Genomic DNA, 12,766 nt, shown 5'->3' with positions numbered 1-12,766 from the left:
GCTTAAAGCTCAACATTCAGAAAATGAAGATCATGGCAACCGGTCCCATCACTTCATGGGAAATAGATGGGGAAACAGTGGAAATAGTGTCAGACTTTATTTTTGAGGGCTCCAAAATCACTGCAGATGGTGACTGCAGCCATGAAATTAAAAGACGCTTACTCCTTGGAAGGAAAGTTATGATCAACCTAGATAGCATATTCAAAAGCAGAGACATTACTTTGCCAACAAAGGTCCGTCTAGTCAAGGCTATGGTTTTTCCTGTGGTCACGTATGGATGTGAGAGTTGGACTGTGAAGAAGGCTGAGTGCCGAAGAATTGATGCTTTGGAACTGTGGTGTTGGAGAAGACTCTTGAGAGTCCCTTGGACTTGAAGGAGCTCCAACCAGTCCATTCTGAAGGAGATCAGCCCTGGGATTTCTTTGGAAGGAATGATGCCAAAGCTGAAACTCCAGTACTTTGGCCACCTCACGTGAAGAGTTGACTCATTGGAAAAGACTCTGATGCTGGGAGGGATTGGGGGCAGGAGGAGAAGGGGACGACAGAGGATGAGATGGCTGGATGGCATCGCTGACTCGATGGACATGAGTCTCAGTGAACTCTGGGAGTTGGTGATGGACAGGGAGGCCTGGCATGCTGCAATTCATGGGGTCGCAAAGAGTCGGACACGACTGAGCGACTGCTCTGATCTGATCTGATCTTACTGTGCTTAGTCACTCAGTCGTGTTTGACTCTTTGCTACCCCATGGACTGTAACCCACCAGGCTCCTCTGTCCATGGGGATTCTCCAGGCAAGAATACTGGAGTGGGCTGCATGCCCTCCTCCAGGGGATCTTCCCAACTCAGGGACTGAACACAGGTATCCTGCATTGCAGGCAGATTCTTTACTGAATGAGCCACCAGTGAAGCCCTTGAGAGGCAGGAGAGGAATCAAAATCTCAGTTTTAAGGAGGACAATTTTGAGATCAATATGGAGATATACTAGGAAGGATTTCAGAGCCTGAAGATTATTTGGGAAGCATTAGCATTTGGTGATATTGTAGCCATGAAATTGGATGAGTACACCTGAGGACAAGGTAGAGAAGAGACCCAGGATTAAGTCTTAGAAACTGCAATAATTAATGGTGAGGTAAAGGAAGAGAGGTGGCTTTCCTGGTGGCTCACATGGTAAGGAATCTGCCTGCAATGCAGGAGACCTGGGTTCAATCTCTGGGTTGGGAAGATCCCCTGGAGAAGGAAATGGCTACCCACTGCAGTATTCTTGCCTTGAGAATCCCATAGACAGAGGAACCTAGCAGGCTGCAGTCCATGGGGTCACAAAGAGTTGGACAAGACTGAGGAACTCAGCATCAAAGGAAGATAAGTTAGCAAAAAAGACTATGGAGAAGCCACTAAAGGGGAAATCTGGGAGAATGCAGGTTCTGGAAGGAGAGTGTAAGAGTATCTGAAAATTAAGGAGAGCTCAGCTGTGAAATCCCAAAGGTGAGATCAGAAAAGTGATCATTGAGTTTTGCTATATGGAGGTGATGAATGACTTTCACAAGGGTTGTTTGGGTGGAATAGAAGAGGCAGAAATCAGATTGGGTTCAGGAGTGAATGGGACAGGAGGAAGTCAAGACAGCAAATGTGGAGAATTAATTCAAGGACTTGGTAAAGGGAAGCGGGGTAAGGGAGTAGTCATTGGAAAAAACATGGGCACTGGAGTTATTTTCTTAGATAGGAAGTACTAGATGGTATTAACTGATAGGAATTAAGGAGTTAAGGGAAAAGTAAATGAAGACTCAGGAGACTGAGAATGACAAAGTGAACAAAGTTCTTAAGAAGGGATAAAGTCAAGAGTAGTACTCTTCACATGTTGGTGTACATGGGCCTGTTACACCCCTCACCCCACCCAGGGAAGCTTGTTAAATGGCAGACTGATTCAGCAGGCCAAGGGGGAGGCTGAGATTTTGCATTTCTAACAGTTCCCAGGTGATGTTGGTGCTGCTGGCCCAAAGACCATCTTGAGTAGCAAGGGTGGAGCAGAAAGGGATACGCTTTTAAATGAGAAAGTGGAGAAGAGAGAAGAGGGCATAAAAGCCATCTCTGAGAGGGGAAAATAAGCTCTAAAGAAATGTAGTTAAAATTTGGGTGCAGAGTTGAGGGCCCTTTTGAGATTTTTAACTATGAACCTAATGTGATACCAGTCTACATTTAGTAACTTGGCTGCCCACAAGGAGATGGGGATGCTTGGATTTCTCCAAGCATATAGTTGGGGTTTTGTCAATTGAATATGAGAGTGGAATGGGGCTTAGAGAGGAGGGTCATTTCAAAGCTGACTGTAATGATGATCATAGAATCTAAACTGAATAAGAAGGGAAGCGGACTTATTGTTCTTGCCAAATGTATGTCAGCTGTGACGGCAACATTAATTTCTGTGAAGAGACATGTCAAGGTCATTCTGGAAAAAAAAATACTGGCTCATTCTATAAGTACATGCTATTGTCTTAAAAAATAGATTCTTATTGAGAAATGAAAGGTAAAGCAGCTATGGGTTTCCCATGATTCCTGTGTATTAGCTAAGAAGGTGTTTAGCTGTAAGAACAGATTACTCAACAAATAGTGGCCTAAATATCAGTAGCATCTACCATAACAAGAAAGCTTGATGTAGAACCATTGTTCTTTTTAACTGCTCAGAAATGCCATTTGGATCTAATTTATTTGTATTCTTTTTGTCCTCATAGTTATTTCCTCCTCTTTACAAGATGGCTGCTACTGCTCCAGACAACCCTTCCACATTCACGTCAGGAAGAAAGAAGGAGATGATGATGTCAGCTGCAATTGTCCCTTTTTATTAGATATGCAAAAGTTTGAACAGGAACATGGAATATACTAAGACCTGTTATTCTCTGTTAAGTAACCCTTAACTGGCTCATGTACCCAAGATAATTTAGTGGTTGTTTAGGAGGAAGATAAAGTAAAGAATGGCAATGTTTAATAAATGTTTGGCAACTTAAGAAAGATGGAAGAGTATGAATTACAGAGGCCCCAAAGATCTATCTACTGAAATATAACTCTGCCATCATTCCTTTTCAAATAACAGAGACTGCACATTCATTTGGATTAAAATTCAGAATGTTATATATGCAATTTGTAAGTCCCACGCTTCACACAGGGATGGTTATATGTGTGTCACATTTGCAGTACCAGCTTGAATCTCAATGCTCCAAAGCACCTGCCTGCCTAACTGGCAAGGCACGATCCTTCCATGATTTCCTCCCACGACCCTCTCTCTCTCCTGGTACACTAGAGAATCTCCAACTGTCCTTCAGTTGTCCCTGAATGTCATTAGCCTTTCTTGTGTATACAATTCCCACAGTCCTTTAGTAAGTTCCAGAAAGGAGATAGACTTTGAAACTCTAGGAGCAGAAACTTCCGTATTGCAGCATAGACAATAAATCCCAAAGATAGTGCACATGCAGCAATCATACCTAAAGCACAGATTCAGGAGCCAGACTGCCTGGGTTCAAGTCTCTGCTCTGCCACTTGTTAGATATGTGATCTCTGGCAGTTTAGTTAATCTTTATGTGTCTCAGTTTCCCCATCTGTAAATTGGAAATAATACGCATCTTTCCTAGAATGTTGTTTAGATGATTGAATGACTTAATACATTTGAAAATCTTAGAGTAGTGCCTGGCACCAAACGAATGCTATAGAAGTGTTTGCTATAGTTATTACTACTATTGCTACTAATACTACCTGCTACTAATACTAATACTGTCCTTATTTATATTTTTAATAACCAGCTAGCGCCTTGCACCTTGGACACTAGAGGCATTCAATAAATGTTGAAAGGAAGGAAGGAAGGAAGATGATGGCAGTTAGACGGCAGGTAATAAAGACTTGTGGTATTTATTAAAAGTGGTACTAATTTTTAGCTCAAGAAACCAAAATGAGTAAGAAATTGTACATGACTGCCTTACAGAGGATGTCTCCTTGGCCTCCAACTTAGATGTCAGTCATCTGTATTCAAAAAAATGAGATCCTGTGTTGCCACTTCCTGGATTACTAACACCCTCTAGAATGGTGTCTTTCATGCCTTCAACCCCATACCTTTTTGGAAGCCTGTATGGGCTCCTCCGTGGGGAGAGGAGGCCCCCTGCTCACGAGACTCCAGCTCAGCCAGTGAGGGGTCACTGTCAGCTGTTTTATATATTGTGGTTTCTTTGCTTCAGGAAGTTTTTTTTTTTTTTTTAAGTCACCACACTAGACGAATGAAGAAAAGAGAACATGCCATTGTCTTTTAGGATTTCTAGTTCAGCCGACCCAACCCCAGAACATTATGCCATTTCCTGGTAGGTCTGAGTCGAGCTCTGTGTGAATTGCCCTCTGAGTCAAAAACCAAGCAAACGACATGCTTGTCTGAAGACTTTCTTCTTGCCCTCGCCTCACTTTTTATTCTTTACTGTCCTTTTGTGCACCAGTTGTGCTATGCATTTTATTCTTATGTTTTTCTGACTGCTGGGGTTGCTTCCAGAAGGATACCGTAAGACGGCAGAGAAATTAATGCATCCAGGGACTTCAAGCAGAAAAGTCCATCTGACCTGGTGACAGTTGGTAAGCATTAGAGAAAATCTCATTTACTTGAGAACCATAAGTTTGGCAATTTCATTTCTGCTTACTTCGCTGCCCTACCCAAAGCTCCAGGTTCAATCAAAGAGAGGAGGAAAAAGCAACTTCACCCAATTTGGTCATAGAGAGGGCTTTAAAGCCCATAACAAGTCTGTTCAGAGGAAAGGAACTATAAGAAAAATATCTCGTTGTTGGTCCAAATCCGACTTTCGGATGCCCTATTGCATTTTAATGAAAACTTGAAGCCAGGTCCCAGATTTCCTTTTCAGCTGATGGATGGGGTGTTCCGCTGCAGAAGAAAGCACACATTCTTTCTGCCTTTTCTCCTTCCAGCTGCTTTATTGGGTGCTTTATCTCAACCACTTACCATTGTTTTATGATGAAGGCTGCATTCCAGCTCATCTCCAAGTGGTTTATGTTGTTCCACAGGGGCAGGGCCCAGGAAGAATGTCTTTTTTAAGAGAGGAAAAGTGGAATTTGTCAGTGATGCAAACCAGACAGGAGGGAAGGAAGGAGAGACTGGCTATTCACAAAAGGATTCAAAGACACCAAAAAGTGAACCTGACAGATTCAGTCAGCAGCTGAGGTCATCTGCCCACAATTCAGTGATCTGGTCTCTAATCACAGAGCTGACAGGATCCGGGGCCTGTGTGGAGCTGGGCACTTTTCGGTGCTTTGAAAGTCAGGACAAACACTGAGGATTTCATCAGGCAGGGTGAGGAAGCCTCTCTCACAGGAAGACCTTTGACCTGGTCTTGTTCTTCGTATGGTTAGTTTTCCACCTGCCCCAGATTTAACTCTTCCACACAGGCCTGCAGAATGGTTCTATCCTTCTTAAATCCAATTTAAGAACTCAAATTAGAACTAAAGCAATTCTATGTCAATGTGAATATCCATTTTAGCTTTGCTCTTCTGTGATGCCATTATCTCTCTGGGGGTGATGACACTTTCCAGACCAGTGTTTTCTAAAACAGACTTTTAAAAGAAAAAAAAAAATCACAACAAAGATATCACAACAACTAATCTTAATATTTTACAGTACCTCTGAGGCTATATCTAATTTTGAAGGAAAACAAATCTAAGAAGTAATGCAGTTTTGTTTATTTTTGATGTATGGTTTAAACCTAAGAGTCAGGGTCTTTGCTGGTGGTCCAGTGGCTAACACTTCTCACTCCCAGTGCAGTGGGCCCGGGTTCAATCCCTAGTTCTGGAACTAGATCCCACATGCCATAACTAAGAACTGACACAGTCAAATAAAAAAAATAAAATAAATTTTAAACAGACCCTTAGAGTCAAGTAATTACTGATTGTATAACTGTATAGTATTAGGTACATAGGCGTTGTCAAGTGGCACTAGTGGTAAAGAACCGTCTGCCAATGCAGCAGACGTGGGTTCCATCCTTGGGTTGGGAAGATCCCCTGGAGAAGGAAACTGCAACCTACTCCAGTATTCTTGCCTGGGAAATCCCATGGACAGCAGAGCCTGGCGGGCTACAGTTCATGGGGATCACAAAAAAGTCCGACCTGACTGAGAGACTGAACACACAGAGCACAGGCCTCTTTTAGTTATTGTGGTATGCCAAAGAGTTTCAATACTTTTTGTTCATAAGATGTTTAAAATTTAGTTAGGGAAATAAAATAATCTCAAATAGCAGTTAGTGAGAAGACAGCATGATAATTAACTGTATTTTATACAGGCAAAATAAAGTGTCAAAGAGTGAAGTATAGAGAACAGAGTTGGGTAGAATGAGGTGTTAATTGCATAGGATGGATTAAAAGGCAAAAGCAGTTACGGAGGGACCACTATGGTGCCGCTTGCTAGGGAACTGAAAAGAAAGTAGCATTAAAAAAGTCCCAAGGACTTCCCTGGTGGTCCAGGGGTTAGCATTCTGTGATCCCAATGCAGGGGCCCTGGATTCTATCCCCGGTCAGGGAATTAGATTCTGCATACCACAACTAAGAGTTTGCACGCTGCAACTAAAGATCCCACATGCCTCAATTAAGACCTGGCACAGCCAAATAAAATTTTTAAAAAATCATTCTTGTTCCTGGTTGTATTGAATGGCTCTGCAAGGTAGTTTATGATTCCTGATATCAGATGTATTAGCTACCTTAATGTCTGGAAGAAAAGGAACATACAAATACTTCTGTAACATGTTAGGCAGAATTTGAGTGTTCCTGGGAAGGTTTACCCAGGGAAAAGAGTATGAGTTTAAGTTTTACAAGATAGCTTTTATCCCATGTCTGAACTCACTCTTTTCTCTTAATGTTTCCTAGCTTTTCCTAAAATGTCTCACAATGTTCATGAGGACTAGTGCCAGGGGGCTTTTAAAAACAGTAGATTTTGTTACATGAGTTCACTTAGCATCAACCATGTTATCACTTTAAGTGGTGTGAAGCTGGGCCCTTCATCTCACACACTCAAAGCCCCAGGTGTGTCAACATTTCCTTTTGAGTAATAAAGCTGCTTCTTCAGCTGCTTTGCACTCTATTCATTGGGGAAGCTGAAAAACAGAAAGCAATATGAGTAACACACGAGCCTGTAACAGCCCGTTAGAAGAGTTCTCATTAGTTAATGCTACCAATGAGACCACCAAAGGTTTCTTTTACACTAGTCTTTTCTTAGACTCTGTCTCATCTTATGCCCTTTTGGCACCTTTTCCATCAGGGGCTTCATGGTAAGCTTTGGTTTATTATAAAGCAGCGGTCCCCAATCTTCCTGGCACCAGGGACTGATTTCATGGAAGACATTTTTCCACAGACCTGGGGGCGTGGACGATTCAAGTGCATTACGTTTATTGTGCAGTTTATCTCTATTTTTATTAATACATCAGCTCCACCTGAGATCATCAGGCATGAGATCCTGAAGGTTGGGGACCCCTGCTGCAAAGAACTCAATAAAGGGACTGCTGTGAAAGTAATATTTAATCTTACATTTCCAATTTGTGAAATGGGTGGGAACAAAATTGCTTGGATGTTGTTTTTCCTATGAAACTGGTTAAGCACAAGCAGATGACTTATGGGGTACCATTTGCTATAGATCATACTAGGAGAAACACCGCACTAGGGCCATCAAGGGGATGGGCCATGTTGCCCAAAAGAGAATCAGATGGGGACCTGATGCTCTGTGGATGGATGAAAGAAGAAGCCTGACCCTGTAGGGTGGTTGGTTTTCCTGAACCTGGACAGAGGCATGAAGCAGCCTCAATGCATATTCTAGCGGTGGTAGAACCTCAGATGGGAGTGACTCTGTGCCTATGAAACTAGGAACCAACCAGATAAAACATGAGGGTCCCAGCAAAAGTTTCCTTGGCTGAGCTTGGTGAGGGTGTGAAGGATTGTTTGATGTACTGTCAGCAGTACTAGTGGTTTTTTATGTCTTTAAAGGCCTGTGAAATAAGGAAAATACTCCACCGCAGTTGGGTTATCCTCTATTTTCCTGGAGTCCAGGGTTCTTGTAAGATCCAAGAGTGGTAATGAAGCCCTGATAACAAAACTTCTCATTAGCCTTGGTGAAGGAGTGTAGGAAGCAGATTTAATTTTATTCAGAAAAATTAAGAAATATAAATGCTATTGCATTCCAGATGCCATGGGGATAATTAAGGTCTGTTACAAGCCTTCAACAGAGGAGCACTGAAAAAGAGACCTATTTCTGTTGGCATATGGATTTCTCTAATCTTGTTTGGGAACTGGTTTCACAGAAAAAGCAAATTTAACAAACAAAAGTGCAAGCCAATTAGGAATTTACTAAATCCACACTCCTATTTGGTAAAATGAAAAAAAGAAAACCTTAACTAAACTTGGATATAATGGAATTCATCACTATTTCCAAGCAAAAGTGACAAGTAACACTGAATACTCTGGAATTTCAGTAACTAAATATGGGGCATTTTTTTTTTTAATTGGAGAATTACTTTACAGTGTTGTGTTGGTTTCTGTCATACAACAATAAGAATCAGCCATAAGCACACATATGTCCCCTTCCTTTTGAACCTCCCTCACACCCCTCACCCCATCTCACCCCTCTAGGTTGTCACAAAGCACCAGGCCGAGCTTCCTATGTCATATAGCAAATTCAATATTGGGCATTTCAAAGAACTTTGGTGGTCCTGAGAATTCTTGTGAATGTCCCACTTACAACATATCAAGTATATTAAAATGAACTGATATCCACATTTAATTAAATGCATATAGAAATGTAAGAGTTGGCTTGCAGTCACAGGTTCCATATTGCATTTAACAACAACAACAACAAAAAAAAACCTTAGTTTTAATTTTGTGATTCTCTTTTTAATATTTGGAGCCAATTCATTTGCCCCCATATTTTTTTGAGATGTCAAAATATTTATTTGACAAATATTTGATAAATTTCCATGGACATTTTGAAGGCCCCAGGAGATCGAACCTATGGTGTGGATTAGAGGACCTGCACAGATGGACAGCTAGTGGTCAGATGTATGCTTTCTGTGACAACTGACCTGTCCTCATAAAAACAGTTCCTCATAAAAGCAGCAGTTTACAAGGGGAGATGGCTTTAAGTCAGTGTTAGATTCTATCACTTCACATGACACAGCAACCCTTTCCTTACCAGGTGAACTGCAAATGTATTTCATTTCAGTGGAAGGAATGTGAACAATTTTGTGCCTAAAGTGTCTATAAAGAGGTTGAAAAAAAAGTTTTTATAATGATACAAATAAACTGAACTAGTGGATGCGTTTTATGACTTCTAAATGCAAAGGGATCAGGATTTGATCAGGTATATTTTTATAAGAAGATGAAATTTCTCCTTTTTAATGAGCAGCTTTGGGGTAGCTTAAAACAATGAAATAATGGCAAGAATCCTGGACACGGGGAGAGAAAAAGTGAATATGGTTTTACTTTTCTCACTAAAGAACTATGTGAGCTTCACTGCATTTTGTGGCCCATGGAGGCATCAGTTATTTCCCTTGTGTAGTGAATGATCTGGAGTGAATAGGTATTTTCTAAACTTTGGTCATTTACAAAGCACTTTCATGATTTTTTGCCATATTCATGTGATATCAGGCCAATAATTTTGTAATATTTTCATTTGTATAAACTCCCTTCTTTAAACCTGTGCTTGAGGAGACGTCTGCTTCTGTCAAATGAAATAACAGGGAGCAGGTTTACCCTCCCACATGAACAACTAAATACACAAACAAAAGTCAGAAAGCAAGAATTGTCAAGGCACTGGACATTAGGCAATGAATGCAGTGATACATGAGAGAGAGGAAACAAATACAGTGAACTCTACAATTGCCCCATCTTATTGTCCAAAGAGAGTTTCTAGATCTTTCTAAGCAATACATTGGGGGCAGTTGTAGGTTTCACCTCATTTGTTTCCAGTTGTGGTACAGGGAAGGGAGATCTCAGCAGAGCCTCAAAGTTTCCCCAGGGTTGAGGAAACAGAATGGGAGTCAGGGAAGTCCATGGGACTGGAAAGTGAACAGCTGCACAGAGAAAAAACTCTAGTGCTAGAGAAGGTTTCCCTCCAGGATTCAACTGAGTTCTGAGCAGAGCGGTGAGGAAGCTATGACAGGCTGGGGAAAGAACCATCTGAAAGTATCAGAGATAACAATCAGCAGCGCTCATACAGGGCAGAAAATAGGGCCTATTCTTGTAGATCTTATAAATCATGGAGCATTAGGTATATAGAAGGGTGTTGCCTCAACAGTGAGGAACATGAGCTCTGGACCAATCTCTGCTCTGGTTTCACCTAATGAAGCTTAAAAGGAAAACTTGAAAGGGTTAGTTTATTTTCAAGTAACCCCTCATCCTAGAACACAGTTCATTAATATTTATTTAAAAGGAAATTATAGACACATATACCCCTATGTTCATTGCCACACTAGTACAATAGCAATAAAATGAAGCAACCTAAATGTCCTTTGACAGATGAATGGATAAAGAAGATGTGGTACATGCATATGATGGAATACTACTCAACATAAAAAGGAAGAAAATTGGGTCATTTGTAGTGATGTAGATGAACCCAGAGTCTGTCATACAGAGTAAAGTAAGTCAGAAAGAGAAAAATAAATATCGTATAGTAATATATATATGGAAATGGTACTGATGAACCTATTTGCAGGGTAGGAATGGAGATGCAGAAGTAAAAAAACAGACTTGTTGATATGGTGGGGAAGGAGAGGGTGGGACAAACTGAGAGAGTATCATTGACTTATATACATTGCTACGTGTAAAATAGATACTGGGAACGTGCTATATAGAATACGGAGCTCATCTTGATGCTCTGTGTTGACCTAGAGTGGTGAGAAGGCGGGGGGGGGGAAGGCGGGTAGGTGGGAGGCAGGCTTAAGAGGGAGGGGATATATGTACACATCCCTGATTCATGTTGTTGTACAGCAGAAACTAACACAACATTGTAGAGAAATTTTATTCCAATTAAAAATCAATAAAAAATAATAAAAATAAAAACAAATTATATCCAGCACCAAACAAAGTAGAATTCTAATTTATCATATGCAATCAAAAAAAAAAAAAAAAAACCAGGAATGCAAAAAAGCAAAATGAAGAGAAAAAAAATCAATCAAACCACTCCAGAACGGACACAAATTATAGAATCTGTACACAAGGATATTAAATCAGCTCTTATGACCATATTCCACATGTTTAAAATGCTAGAGGAAAGATTAAAGATTTTAAGTAGAGAAGTGAAACATGAAAAGGATGCAAATTGAACTCCTAGAGATGAAAACTACAATGGCTGAGGTAAAAAATGTATTGCAAAGTATTAACAGCATATTGGACATTACAGAAGAAAAGACTAATGAACCTGAAGACAAAAAGACAAACCATCCTGAATGAAATATAGAGGGGAGAAAGGATTAAAGTAGTGAACAGAGCTTCAGGGAGCTGGGGGAATACTTCAAGCCATCTAATAAATGCATAGTAATAGTTCCTGAAAGGCAGAGGAAGAGACAAAAAATATTTGAAAGGATAAAGGCTGAAATTTTTCCAAATTTTGGGTGAACTATAAAGCTGCAAGTCTGACAGAATTATAGTTCTGTCAGAACTATAAGTCTGACAGAATGTGGTTCACTGGAGAAGGGAATGGCAAATCACTTCAGTATTCTTGCCTTGAGAACCCCATGAACAGTAGGAAAAGGCAAAATGATAGGATACTGAAAGAGGAACTCCCTGGGTGGGTAGGTGCCCAAATGCTACTGGAGATCAGTGGAGAAATAACTCCAGAAAGAATGAACGGATGAAGCCAAAGCAAAAACAATATACCCAGTTGTGGATGTGACTGGTGATAGAAGCAAGGTCTGATGCTGTAAAGAGCAATATTGCATAGGAACCTGGAATGTTAGGTCCATGAATCAAGGCAAATTGGAAGTGGTCAAACAGGAGATGGCAAGAGTGAACGTCGACATTCTAGGAATCAGCGAACTAAAATGGACTGGAATGGGTGACTTTAATTCAGATGACCGTTATATCTACTACTGTGGGCGCGAGTCCCTTAGAAGAAATGGAGTAGCATCATGGTCAACAAAAGAGTCTGAAATGCAGTACTTGGATGCAGTCTCAAAAATGACAGAATGATCTCTGTTAGTTTCCAAGGCAAACCATTCAATATCATGGTATTCCAGGTCTATGCCCTGACCAGTAATGCTGAAGAAGCTGAAGTTGAATGGTTCTATGAAGACCTACAAGACCTGTTAGCGCTAACACCCAAAAAAGATGTCCTTTTCATTATAGGAGACTGGAATGCAAAAGTAGGAAGTCAAGAAACGCCTGGGGTAAGAGGCAAATTTGGCCTTGGAGTACGGAATGAAGCAGGGCAAAGGCTAATAGAGTTTTGCCAAGAAAATGCACTGGTCATAGCAAACACCCTCTTCCAACAACACAAGAGAAGACTCTACACATGGACATCACCAGATGGTCAACACTGAAATCAGATTGATTATATTCTTTGCAGCCAAAGATGGAGAAACTCTATACAGTCAGCAAAAACAAGTCCGGGAGCTGACTGTGGCTCAGATCATGAACTCCTTATTGACAAATTCAGACTTAAATTGAAGAAAGTAGGGAAAACCACTAGACCATTCAGGTATGACCTAAATCAAATCCCTTATGATTATACAGTGGAAGTGAGAAATAGATTTAAGGGACT

Source organism: Bubalus bubalis, chromosome 2 (genome assembly GCF_019923935.1).
Source record: "Bubalus bubalis isolate 160015118507 breed Murrah chromosome 2, NDDB_SH_1, whole genome shotgun sequence".
In the NCBI taxonomy this organism is placed as follows: Eukaryota; Metazoa; Chordata; class Mammalia; order Artiodactyla; family Bovidae; genus Bubalus; species Bubalus bubalis.
Note: the sequence above shows the minus strand (reverse complement) of the source record.